This window comes from Artibeus jamaicensis, unplaced genomic scaffold (genome assembly GCF_021234435.1).
Source record: "Artibeus jamaicensis isolate MK-2021 breed Jamaican fruit bat unplaced genomic scaffold, CSHL_Jam_final contig_61, whole genome shotgun sequence".
NCBI lineage: Eukaryota > Metazoa > Chordata > Mammalia > Chiroptera > Phyllostomidae > Artibeus > Artibeus jamaicensis.
In genome coordinates this window covers 104,831-118,812 of record NW_026521906.1, presented here as the reverse complement: position 1 = coordinate 118,812, position 13,982 = coordinate 104,831, and the positions used below count along the sequence as shown (strand labels likewise).

Genomic DNA, 13,982 nt, shown 5'->3' with positions numbered 1-13,982 from the left:
CACAAGTCTTGAGACCTTCCCATCCTTTCTCTAGGGCTTGCCCATCAGCCCAGAGGAGGCACTTAGGACAGGTCTGCTGTAGTGACTGAAGCCAAGAGGAAGGAGCTTCAAAGATAGCAGGAAGAATCAAGCACCCCTCCTTGATAATCTCATACTGTATGCTGGGGTGCTCCACCCCAGCCCTGGCAGCTGAAAAGTGAGATGAATACCAAGAGTGGACCCAGCTCCCAAAATAGGTCCATATCCTGGGCCCAAGGTTCCTGAATCCCAGAAGGAGAAGCAGGGCAATGCACTTCTCTCCCTTCTCGCCCAGAGTGAGAAGGGCAGCCCAGGGTGGCCAGGGACTAGGCTCTGTGGCACTAGGAGTCACCTCCCAGTCTGACTTGATTTTCATATATGACCCACTCTAGCCACCCTGCTCCCTCTTCCACAGAGCAGCAGGCCTCCCTGGGCACGCACACACAGCCCCCATAGTCTAGCCACCATAACCACATGCTGGAGAGGAGGGGAGTGCAGAGGTGGAAGGCACAGGTAGGTAAAGGCAGAGAGAGAGAGAGAAAGAGAGAGAGAGATGCTAGACCAGGAGAGGAGCCTAAGAGGAAGCACTGAACAGAGGGCTGGCCCATCAGGTTCTCCCAGATTCCCCACTCCAGGGTCCTGTTTCCCACAGTCCCAGGGAGGAGGAAGAGAAAGAGGCAGGGAGAAGGAGTGGGGAGGGGAGGACAAGGGAGGGAAGAGGGGAAGGGAAAGAGAGGCACAAAATAAAGAGACAGAGGGGTGAAAACCATGGGAAGAGAGCAGAGAGATGAGATAGTGGTTCAGAATGGGGATGCTGAGGCAGAGAGGGGATGGGGTTTGCAGAGAGAAGGAAGCAGAGACCAAGACAAACTGCCATCTACAGTGCAGGGCAGCACCTCCATTAAGCAGCAGAAGAAAACATTGTAATGTTCAGTAGAGGCAGTGGCCAAAACCCAACAAGAATGAGAAGAAAACAGGTGGTGGTGAGCATGGCAGGCAGAGGAAAAAAAGCTGGGACAGAGCAAAGATGAGTATCAGCGGATGGGACCAGCAGAGCCAGCCCAGCAGCTATCTGAGGCCAGCAGGTTCTCACCATTTTCCCCTCAGCTATATTCTCCCCTCAAAGACCCTAAAGTGAGCTACACTGCCTGGAGCACTAGCTTTGCCCACCCAGGACCCAGACTTGGGTTCTGGACTGAGGAATGACCAGTTCCTGAGCAGACCATGGACCCTTCCCCCTTGACTGGCCCAGGAAGGCCTGTGCTTCCCTGCTGCTCCTGGCTGGCTGTCCCAGGAGCCACAGCAGGCCAATCAGCACCCAGTAGTACATTTGGCCATCTGTCACCAAGCACCTGCTCCGTGCCCAGTGTCAAGCATCTCTGCTGGGGCAACAGAGATCAACCAGATATGGGTCCAGCCCCAAGAGAGAAGGAGGCCCATGGGCCTGTAGGAGTCCAGGGTAGAGATATATCTAGCCTGGGCAATCAAGGAGGACTTCCAGGGGGAAGCAGCAGCTCATATGGAGGGTGAGCTTATAGCAAAGGCAAAGAGATTAGAAAGATGAGGTACATTACCAAGAAATTTATAATTTTTCAAGGCAACCTGAGGTCACAGAGGATAGTGAGAGACAATATGAGTCGCAGGAGAGGCAAGGGTATGCACTGGGGAGTGGCCCACAAACAATTCTGTGCTGCGTGGTCAGCACACAATCTATTGAACAAATGCTGCTGGATACCAAGTAGACACTAAGGTAAGAGGAGGAAAGCAAAACAAGCTACCACCATACCCACAGGCCCCCATTTCTCATGGCAGCCACCTCTATTTGGTCTTGTAGGAATACAGTGGAGCTGTGGAAGTGCCTGAGCTTAGATAGCTCTGTTCCAAAGAAAGAAATGGACCTGTGGGTAGGAAAGAATGTCCAGAAATCAGAGGGGTCACCAAATAAGCCAGAGGCTCCCAGGGATCAGGATCACAGCCTGGCTAACCCTCAATCCTGGAGGACCAGGGAGGTGGCCCTGCCCACCTCTGCCTCTCCTCCTTGAGAAGATGCACTCAATGAGCAAAAATCTACACCTGCCATTGGGACTCCCAATGCACACACAGATACACCCAGTGGCCCCATTTCCAGACATAGCTGTGTGCTACACCCAGATGGCCAAAGTCAACAGGGACAACTTCAGGACTTAAGAAAGGCCAGCTACAGCGAGACTATGCCAAGCAGTTGGAAGATCTTTGAGAAAAGGGACTCTGTCTTTCTTAGCCTCAAGTGCCTTATCTGAAAAACAGAAAAATGTTAGCACCCACCCTAAGGCTCACGCCTATGAAATATGTCTCTGTCCCTGGCCCATTGCACATACTCAAGTAACAGCAAGCCCCTCAAAGGCCTTCATAGCAGCCTGAGCACAACCAGGGGCCAGGCCTGACAACAACTAACCTTCATACTAGATCCAGACGAATGGCATCTCAGTAAGCTAAACAGAAGTCACATGCACACACTGTTCATGTGTGCATGGGCATGCATGTACGCATAGCAACTCCTATTTATCCTTCAAAACCTTGCTCTGGTAACACCTCCTCTGTGAAGCTGCCTCTGCCCTCTCCCTCTCCCACATCATTCTGTACCACTTAAGGCCTGGGAACTGTACTCCTCATTGCTGTGCAATGGTGCCTAATTATCTACCACTGGTCCTGCCCCAGCCATGAGAAGAGCCTGAGGTCCAACTCTCTGCCCCCAGCTCCTACAAAAGGCTATGCACAGGGCAGACATGCAGTATGTTCTTGGTGACCACTGTCTAATCTGAGCCATGGGCTTTGAGGGCAGTCATGACACTGAACAAAACATCCCATCTCTCAAATTCAGTCTCCTCTCATGGTCATATACAACAGCTGTTGTGAGAAGTAGCCATCAGAACTAGGACTAGAATTAGCATCTATGTTGATCCAAAGTCTTGGATAACCCAAGCTGACTCCAGTGGGTCCCAGCCCTGAAGAAGCAGTGTGGAAGGGGTGACCAGCTTGGTAGGCTCTGAGTGACCTTGGGCTAACTGCTTAAGTTCTCCATACCTCAGTGCCCCACCTCTGAGATGAGAGTGATACTTGTAACCACAACATGGTTGAGGCTCAGGAAATCACTCAGTAAATGTATGTTGGTCTTGGCCTCATTTAATCCTCACTTAAATACACCCCCATTTTATAGATGAGGGAAGAAGGGCACATGGCCTGGATCCCAGTCTATACACTGGGTCCACAAGGAGCTCCCAGTGTAGCTACTGGAAGAGAAAACAATTTGAGCAGCACCTGCCTGAGGGCAGAGACCAGCACAGAATTCAGTCCAATTAAAATCCCACACCCTCAATTGCTACCTGCTTCCTATTTCCCACCCTACATAACTGGGACTGCTGTCACACACAGCAGCTGCTAGGTGCTCGGACTGCAGAGACCCTCCACCTGCTGAGAGGGAAGCTGTGACCTTAGGCCTTGGGGACACAGATGCTCTACCCATTTGATGCCTGGTTAGTGGGGGCCCCCTGTGTCGAGCTCACAGACAGACCACTAAGAGCAGCAGGAGGACTCTGGGTGTCCAGCAGGGGCCAGCCCTACAGGGGCTCAGAGAATGCAGGATGACCAAGCTGGGTTTTGAAGGATAAGCAGAAGTTAGGTGAAGAAGAGGGCCTAAAGACAGATAGTCAGAATTTCCACTCTGTCTAGGATTATGTATTGTGGGAGCCCCAGACAACTCCTGTGCCATAGGTCTCCCTTGTGATAAGCAAAGGGAGAATTCTGATGGTGGAACAGAGGACAGGCACACAGGCCCCACCACACTTGGTGTTAACTGAGAAGGAGAAGCAGGGACAAGTTCAGCAGCACAATTGCCAACAGTGCAGGAAGACTTATCAGTGTCACTCTGGTTCCTCTCACCACATCCTCAGCTAAGCCAGATAGGAGTGGAGCTGATGTGCCTCTGAAGTGACAGTCCCACTCAGGGCAGGGCAGAAACAGGAGCCTCCTCTGACAACAACCACGGTTCAGCCTCTCTGAACCTGGCTGTGGACGGAGTCAGCAATCCCACCTTGGGTAAGTGAGGGAGACTCACCAGACACAAAAGAATGCCCACTGGAGCCTGGGCTCGGCAGGTGCTCCCTGTGGCCACAGTGCTATGAAGGAGAGAAGTGCTCTTGCCCCAGCCTCGTGGCTGTGGCCTTTCTCACAACCCAGAGCATGGAGAGAGGCCTGCCAAGCCCTCTCCTGTTCTCCCAGGCAGCAAACAGCCCATGGAATGGACAAACCCATAATGAACATGTGTCTCTGCACAACTGTGCTGCATGGCCACCAAACCCACAGGGACAGAAGCCCCCCCCCCCGGGCCAGTCTTACCTGAACTAAGAGTTTATCACTTACCACCTACTGAACCTGGAATTTTACAGACATTAAGTGCTCCCTCCTCACAGGTAAATGTTTTCATCTCCATGAACAGATGCCAGGTGAGCAGAGATAAATCAGGACTTTGAGCCTAAGGCCTTCATAGTGAGGACTGAGAGCTGAATAACACTGCTGCTCCCAAGCTCCAAAACTGGAGGGCAGGCACCTGGGAGACCGCACCCTGCCCATGCCACCCGAGCTGTCCCACAAGGTAAAGACTATACCTGCAGGCTCACCTGCTGCACTGATGCTAGGTGGCCCTACTAGGACCGCTGAGCCCTGAGCCACAGGCCATCCTCTCCTGGGGCCTCCTGGACTCCCAGAGTGCCCAGACCACCATGCTGGTGGTATCACATCTGAATGGCATGACACAAGGCAGGAATAAGTATGTTCTAGAACCTGAGATTGGTGGGGAGGGAAACCAGAGGGAGAGATGGCCCACATTCCCAGTCAGCCCTGTGTCCAGGTGCTGTGCCATGTAGCAAAGCTGGGGGCCCCTCCAGCAGCCTGGAACAGCTGCTGCAAAAGGTATCCTACATGGCCACTCATCATCCTTCATGCAGAGTGTCCCCCGAACCCCAGACCACATCTGCACACACACTCATACTCACACATCCAAGGGGGGCTTTATCCAGCTCCCTCTAAGGGACCCACCACCCAGCTGCTGGAATCCCTGAAGGTCTTCACCTTCCCCATCATCTCCTCCAGCTCTGCTCTTCTGCCACCTCAATCAGCCTCAGTCTTTGAGCCAGTTGTATCTGCGTGGTGAGCAGCACCACCTCACTGCTCCCTCCCAGTAAAGCTGTGGTCAGGGGACCACAGCGACAGGATGCACATCCTCACACCCTCACACAGAGGCTCTCAGACAAGCAGGGGCCAATATACAGATGATCAGGCAAGTGGAAGGCCAGGTTTTCCCAGAGATCTCTCAACACACACAGCTGGGCCCTATTCTGGGCGTTACACCCCAAGAGGGAAAAGTGAGGCCAGGCCACTAGAATTGAGAGTCAAAGGCCACCGAGTGGCCAGAGCTGCCCTCCTCCAGGCAGACATTACAAGACAGGATATTCTGGGTTTCTGGCTCTCTGTCCATACCTGGGGTCTTCATGCTATGAGTGTCCACCCATAATGCAAAGGCTGTTGACAGTGCAGAGCCAGCCTCAGGCTCCTTAGCCCCCTGAGAGAGATCTGACACTAGAGTGGCTTACCCTGTTCCCACACTTCTCCCAGGAACCAGGAGTCATTTTGGCAGGGTCTCAGGAGTGCTTGCAAAGACAGCAAGGAGGAAGGAGAAGAGGTCAGCTCCAGCCCACCACTCACTGCCACATTCCACACGCCCCTCCCAACCTCAGTTTGAACTATAAACCTCAAAGGAAATTGAAAGAAGAGTACAACAGAGTGCCAGATACCCTTCCCCACATGCACTATTACCCCTGGGCCACACTTGTTTTCTCTCTTTTTGTCAGTAAAACAGTATGGGTAGTTGGCTTACATATTTGCTGAACCTCTGCAAAGTAAGCTTCAGAATCATGATCTTTTACCTCCAAATACTTCACCCTTAAATACTTCGGCATACTTCCTAAAAATAAGAATGTTCTCCTAAATACCCTTAGAAACATTAGCATACCTAATATGTTAAGTATTTGTTTAATACTATTATATGATAAGAAGTCCATATTCAAATATCCCTAGTTCTTTCCCAAAATATTCCTTATGTCTCTGTTGTTTTTATTTTATTTATTTATTTTTTCAATGTATTTATTTATTTATCTCTAGAGGGGAAGGAGAGGGGAAGAGAAACATCAATGTATGGTTGCCTCTAGTGTGTCCCCTGCTGGGAACTGGCCTGCGGGGAACTGGCTTCCAACCCAGGCATGTGCCCTGACTGGGAATTGAACCTCGATCCTCTGGTTCACAGACCTGCACTCAATCCACTGAGCTATACCAGCCAGGGCTTCCTTATGTCTCTGTTGTCTTTAGATATGGAATCCAACATGGATCACCTATTGCTTTTGAATGTCATGTCTCTTCTCTCCTTTAATACAGAATATTACCTGCTATACCTACTGATTATTTATTGTATACATTTTTTTTCTCTTTCGTGACACATTTTTACAAGTACAAACCAGTCACGAAAATGTTCCACACTCTAGGTTCATCTGATTATTTCCTTGTGATTAAGTTCAGGTTGAACACTTATTTGGCAAGAGGACTACAGAGATAATGTTGTATTCTTCCAGCCACATTACATGGGGATATGCCCTGCTTAGTATGCTGAACTTGACCCCCCTGGTGGGACAATGTTTGCCAGTCTCTGCTGTAAAGGTAACTTTCCTCTTGGTCATCAATCATCTGAGGGCTGCCACGCTGCCACCATGTGAATGTCTGAGGCCAACAAATCTTCACACAGTGCATTCATCATCCATTAATACTTTGCTACTCAAGTGGGATCCACAGACCAGGAGCATCACAATCATCTGGAAGCCCGGATGACACAAATACAGAATTTCAGCGCCGTCTTCCCTGCTCTAGACCTGCTGAGTTAGACTCTGCACTGTAATAAGTCCCCTGATACTCAGTATGCACACTGATGTCTGAGCAGCACTGCACCTGTTAGCTTTGACCAAACCAGGTCACCCAAGGCAGCTACCACATCCCATGTGACCTGGCATTCCATACAGAACAACTGCCCCTGCTTGTGCCTCTGTGTAGAGAAGTTGGGGATAGCACCATTGTGTTTGAATCTGTTACCATCATTATTCTTTTTGATGCTTAAACTCTCCTAAATTTGGCCAATGGGAGCCTGTGGCCATATCTCCATTTGTCTTGAAGTACTTCCTTGCTTTCTGACACTATGACATGCTACAGGCTCAGCTTTCCCTGCTCAGTTACTTTCCCTGCCCCAGCGCAGAATGAGTCATTTCTCTAAAGAGTCCTGATCCTTTCCTTTCAGGAAGAGGTGTGCTCATTGGTGCAAGTGTCGTTACTCCTAGGCATCTCACTTTAGGCCATGCCCTGGGCTGTCTATGCTTACCTCCACTTCAAAGATAAGAAAAGGAATGCTGAGACATTAATTTGGACCCATGGCTAAGAAGGAGCAGGGTTAGTACTCTGTGGCTTTCTGGTGGCTGTGAACAAGTATGGCTCAAATCTCATCTGCTCTGGCAAACCAGCTAGGCTAACAGCCCCAGCAACTGCCCTCTGGGGCCATTCCTGCATTCCAGTCAAGCACACAGTCAAGGCTGCTCTGGTGACTGTGGGCATGGTGGGTTGCAAAGAGACAAAAGGCTCCTCCAACAGGCAGCTGGGGCCCAGGGACCCCTACAGCTCTGTGCTACAGCACTTTTGATATACTTGTATCCTCTAAATAAGGATACCCTCCAGAGGGCCTGCCTTCCTCGGCCTCTTCTTCTAAGTGAGCTTGTGGTACTCCTGCATAGTGAGTGAGAGGATGAGACACAGGAAGACCTGGGGGCTAGCCAGAACCAGACCTGGGTACTCTGACTCCTGGGTTCTTTCACCAGGTATCTCTCCTGGGGCATGGCTCTTGATGCCAGGCTGGTGGTAACTGTACAAGGAGGTAGCTTTGCCTTCTCATTCAGCCCAGGAAATTCTGCCTCTCTCCCTCCAGTGAGCCCAGTGAACTCATTCATAAAGAGGAATCAGGCAACTCTGCCTTCAGAATAGCACTGCTCACCAAGGCCTGTGATCTCCTAGTGACAAGTTTGGCTTGGTCAGAGGCTCCAGAGCTGCTGCAGTGCCCTTGGCTTGAGAGGGGCTGGAAAGAGAGGCCTGGCCTCCCTTAGAGAGTGTTAAGCCTGTGGACCCCCCGGGCCCAGCTCCAGCCTAGTCTGAGGGACAAGTAGCTCAGGCTCCTGCTTGGGAGCAGAGCCTGGGTCCCAGAAAGCTCAGGACGCATGGCTGAGAGGCTTCGGCCAACAAAACCCCTTAGCCTCATGCAGCACCAAGACGTTTTGCCCTACAACTTCCCAAAGGCTTGATGACTTAAGAAAGATAAATTGTAAAACACTGGCCTCAGGCAAGATCCAGGAGCTGTATCCCATCCATAAGAGGCAAAAATGCTCCCCAGCACTAAGGCCCCCAATGCAGCACCCCTCTGCACACACACAGGTTCCCGTGCCCACATGGCAGTACCCCCACACTCACATATCACATGCGGGTGCCTGCCACGTGTTTGTGCACACACTCACACACAGGGCTCTTGCCTCAGCCTGAGAAGACCATGGAGCCAGAGCAAAGGCCAAGAGAAACTGCAAGAAGAACCAGAATGAAGGAAAGTTGGAGAGAAAAATCAGAGAAAGGGAAACCAGTAGTGGCTCAAGGTGGAAGGGTCCAGTTCTGAGGCATATTCTCACATACACTCAGGGCTGACCCTGAGGGTCAGGCTGGGCCTAGGGGCCTAAGTCCCCTCCCATAGTCTCTCTGCCCATCATCCTTACTCAGGACCTTTGTTCCCCCAGGCTGGTTCTTGGAATGAGCTGTCTGCCTTCCTCCCTTCTTCCCAGGGCAAATACTGCTAACAAAGGTCACACTCCAGAAGGGACCCCTAACCATCAGATTCCATCTCTCAGTTACACACCTGCCCGGCCAGCCCAGCAGGATGTCCTCTCCATGGACACCAGTGGCAGGCACTGTATCTGTCCCCACTTCTGAGCTCCAGTAAGCCTCACTGAAATCACATAACAAAGCATGACCCTGACAGCCTGGTCCAAGGACCCACCCTGAGGGAGGCCCACCACCCCTGACACCCTTATAGGTGGTCTCATGTCACCAGGGCAACCTGAAGTAGTGACTGTTGACTCCAACTTATAGATGAAGAAACTGAGGCTCAAAGAAGTCACTCAGCTAATGAGTGGCAGAACCAGGACTCCAAACCCAACTCCAGATTCAACTTATGATTCTCAAACAGGATTCACAGGCACCTGGGAGTAACAGGCAGCATGTCTAGGGTTTACTGCAAAGGATTCCCACTCCATTCTTCTTCATTCCAAAAATTAAACTGGTAGAAAAAACTTTTTTTGTGACATAACTAACACAGATATACAGATTGTCTAGCAGAACACAAAGTCTGCAAAGAGCTCAGCAACAACATGTAAAACTAGGAACAAATTTTCAGGTTCCTACTGGAGAACTGCAGCTGGGCTGCCCATCCCCATGCCAAGCTCCAAGGCCTCAGCCCCACTTGGCGATTTGTTTTTTAAGTGCTTGTGTTCTGAAAATCGCTGTCCCTGTCACCAGTCCAAAAAGACTCACCATCCTTCTCTGTGGGCCCCTGGTCAGAACAGCTGACTGACTGAGCAAGCCAACTGGTCTTTCTTGGGAGACTACACCTCTAAAATTATCTCCTTCCTCTTTTAGTTACTTTCTCTTTCCATTATGAAATACTGTCAAGAGTAAAAAGTGATGTTTGGTTTCCTCTTTTACATCCTTAACTGGATACACAAAAGCATGGCTAGCTCAAAAATAATGCCTTAAAATGTGACTGATTGTTCAAAAGCCAAAGTGCAGAGATGCCCTCCAAGTCCAGGCCCTTTCCACTGTGACCACTCCCAGGGCTGGCAGCTTAACTCCACCCCTGAGAAAGTTGAAGGGATGGGGGTCTCCTCCTCCCCCTCTACATCCATCTCTCCAGGTAGAAGGGAAGGCTCCACCTCAGGTGGTGATTTTCCAGTTGACTCCAGGCTGGGAGACTCCTCCCTCCTCTCCTTTCTCCACCCCATGCCAGTGTACCTGAAATTCCATCCCATTCAGCAGATAAGCTGGGTCCAGGGCAAGGGTAGGGCCACCCAGACCCTACAAGAGCTAGGGTGGGCTAGGTGACTAGACCAGACTACAACAGAGCAGAGCAGAGGCAGATGGGACCAAAGCCAAAATGGGAAAGGGGTTCAGGGTCCTGGGAGGGGCCAGGCTGGGTTGGTGGGGGGTGAGTCGGAGGCCACAAAACAGCACTAGCCACTCACCCAAAGGCATCCAAAAGACCTACAAGTGTCCTCCAAATCCTATGAGAAGATGGAGGTGTTCCCTAGAAGAAGAAACTAAGGTTCAAAGTCCCTGTTCTCAGGGCTAAGTGAGTGAGGAGGTAGGATGTGATCACAGCCATCAGCTCCCAACCCCAAGGTGCCACTGTGCATAGAGGGGTATGGGGCCTGCTGAGAGAACAGACTAAATGAACACTGAGACCCCAAGGGAGTACTGGAAGGCCATGGCTGGTTGGTGACAGGCTCTCTTCCCCTCAGGGAGCCCCTCCTCACCAGGCTAAGCCCATTTCTAGCCTCATAGAACCAGGAGTCCACAGAGGGTAGGAGGACTTCTGGAAGGGCCAAAACCAGCCAGACCAAGGTGGGCCCCTACTTTTATAACCAAGTGCCACCCAACTATGTACACCTCCCTACTAGCCCTCCACCCAACCCAGCCCATACTCCAGTGAAAGAAAGGACTATTCACAAACATCTGCTCCCTCTTCAGTGGCTCCCACTTGACTTCACCCCTCACAGCACTGACCCAATGGTCCCTCCAGGGAGGAGCCCCCACCATTGACATCGGACCTTTCCCCTGGGTTATGAGGGCTGGGCTCATCTTGGATGCCCTCCCCAAGACTGCATAGCTCTGTTCTGCAGGGAGCAAAGTGAGGTCCCTGCTCGGGAGGGGCCAGGTCTCCAAAGGACAAGCATGTGGTACTCTAACAAAAAGGCAACAGGGCACAAAGTGGGTGAGGCAAGGGAGGTACTACTCCTGAGAGGAGCTCAGGGAAGTGACATATGAGACTCGATAATGGAGGAATGCCAGAAAAGGGGCACAGCAGGTGCAAAGGCCCTGAGGTGGGAAGAGCAAAGCCAATGTGTCTGAAGAGAAGGTTGTGGACAAAAAAGGGGGGAAAGTAACCTCACAGGGTGATCTGCTCATAATCCTAACTGGGCAGTTCATAGTACGTATTCATACCTCAGGCATATAGCTTTTTTAGTGAAAAATTTTTCTTTGCCTTAAGCAAGCCCTACCCCTTGTTTCCATGCATCTAGGTTAACACACCTTTCATATACCAGAAGTTAGACCTCTTCAAGGGGGTATTAACCCTAAAGAGAGCACATTATATCCAATCCCTACCTTGCCTTTTCCCACCTTCATGTCATCCTCCTTTCATCCCCTCTGTAATTTCAAATGCACAGAAGAAATTATAAGCCCATTATTCTCCAGAGCCCTTGAGATCCTACTCCCTGGCATATGCCATCAGTTTGGCTCAGATAAATTCAAAAAATTTCCCTAAAGGTTTGCACATTTCTTACACATACACTGAAGAGCTTTGACCTGACTTGCAGTTTTGAAAGCTCACAAGCTGCTGTGTCGGGGGACACATGGCTGAGCAAGATGTCACAGAGCTGGTTTAGAGGTGATTGCAATGACCCAGGTAAGAGGCAATAGTGGCTTGGTCAAGGACAGGACATAGTGAAAAATAGAAAAAATAAGAGGTGACAAAAAGAAGTGAAGGGGACTCCAGGGTTTGAGCCATGTCAAGGAAGTAGGTGCCATCATCTGAGATGGGGACACCTAGGAATTATGGTGAACTTGAGGTATACAAAGATATCAGGGAGGGACACAGGGACACACCAGCCTAGGGATCCTGGAGTGGCAGTACAGACCTACCATCAGACTCCTGCCTCCCCCCTTTCCCTGCCCACCTGCTTCAGTCACACCCACTCCAGCAACCAGCTCAGTCAGGGTGGTGACCAGCTCAGAGTGTTGGTCTGTCTGGACAGCTGCTAAGGAAAGGGGAAGGAGAGTCAGGGGCAGGAGAGACCACCTCTTGCTCTGGACCCCTATGTGTGGGAGAGGCCCTAGGCAGGAGGTACAGGGAGCAGGCCCAGCTGTGCGACCCTGGCAGGGACCTCCACCTTCCTGAGTCCTGAGCCTCATCAGTGAAACAGCCAAGGCCTCTCTGCCTACAGGGAATTTAAGGATGGATAATGTGTGACTGTGGAGGTAACAGGACTGGTTTCCTTCCTGCCTCATTACTGTATCTTGACCCAAGATACCTTCCACCCAAGCCAGAAAGCTCTGGCAGCCTCTCCCATCCAGTTCCCACCCTGTTCCCTCCCCACCACCCAGCCCACACAAGCCTTTCCTGGTGCCTGGTGCCTGTAGCCAAGGACACCTGCTCCCCATGACTCATTTGGGCTCTCACGGAACATTCCTCAGAGAGCAAACACCAGCCCGCTCCACTTCCCTCTCCTGGCCCAACATCCCTTCAGCATCCTCCTCACCCCTCAGCTCTGCAGGGACCCTGCAAGCCCCCACACATCTTGGTACCTTTAGTAAAAGGGTAAAATGATAAGGGCCCCATGGGAACCAAACAGCAGCAAAAAGCACTGGCCTCTTCCAACCACTAGCAGCCACATGGGCAGCCAGATGGCCCTTGATATTCAACATCCCAGAGCCAAGCCTGGATACAGCCCACTGTATGGAGAGGTTTATGGAGGGCCACAAGCCAGGGCCACCAACTGGCCCTTGTGTTGTGCTGGGTGGGATGTTCAGACCCCACCCTTGGCCCAGGGCTCCATGCCACCTGTTCAGAGATATCAACACAGCCACCCCAAGAGTCACCACCCACCCACCTGTCTGCTCCATGCAAGTGTGGGTGCTATTCTCAGCCCAGGCTCCTGGATGCCGGCCATCAACACAGGGGCAGAATCTGTCCCCAGGCACCCACTTCCTCTCAGCACCTGCCTCCTGGGCTCAGTGGGAGAACAGCCTGTTCAGAGGAGCAGCAGGCATGGGCACAGCCCACAGAAGAGAACAGGGATGAGGCAAGGAGAGGGTGAAGGCCCTGCCTGCACCCATCTGCCTTTCCTAGGGGCCCAGCAAAGGTCTGACCAGTGGAGGGCCACAAAACCCCCCTAGCCTTCATTAGGTAGCCTGCTGCCCTCCTGATGCCCAACCATGCTGGCCCTGCAGGTCACCTCCTCTAAGCAGCCTTCCCTGACTCCACCCCAAACACAGAGACACTCATTTGTCCCTCCAGATGCCCTCAACCCTTTGCGTATGTCTGCTCCTGTCTGAGAAGCCCAACCTAAATGTACAACCAGATTATTCATTCATTTTACCAATTAGAATCCTCCATTTCCAGGTCTGTGTAATTGGAACTGTTAAATAGTGCTGAAAGGAGATAAGATATGTGATTTTTTTTCAAACACATTATTACTACTATTTTGGTTGTTGATATTTTTGTAATTCAAGTGAGTCAATCAATGCCCAGAGTCAGCTTTAAGCAGCTCCCATCCAGTCCTACCCACCCAGTGCACAACACACATGACACAGAAGTGAGGAGGGCTGGTCCTCATACCAGTCCCTGAAATCACTCCCAGACCCTCCTCTGCCTGGGAGCTGTGCCTCGGCCCTGTACTGTGCACAAGTTCCCAGTATCTATGAGGCCACCACAGAAAAGATGTCTCACTTTTTGGATTGAGAATCAAGGGTAGGGATTTGCTGGTTCTGGGGTGGCTGTGCTCCCAGACCAGGGCTAGCTCCACTGC

At 51.3% G+C, this 13,982-nt stretch overlaps 1 protein-coding gene across 17 annotated transcripts in view; it reads right to left on the bottom strand.

The window, feature by feature from the left end:
• BIN1 (bridging integrator 1) overlaps positions 1 to 13,982 on the bottom strand; it is a 55,588-nt gene that overhangs the window by 28,112 nt on the left and 13,494 nt on the right. The window lies entirely within an intron of this gene.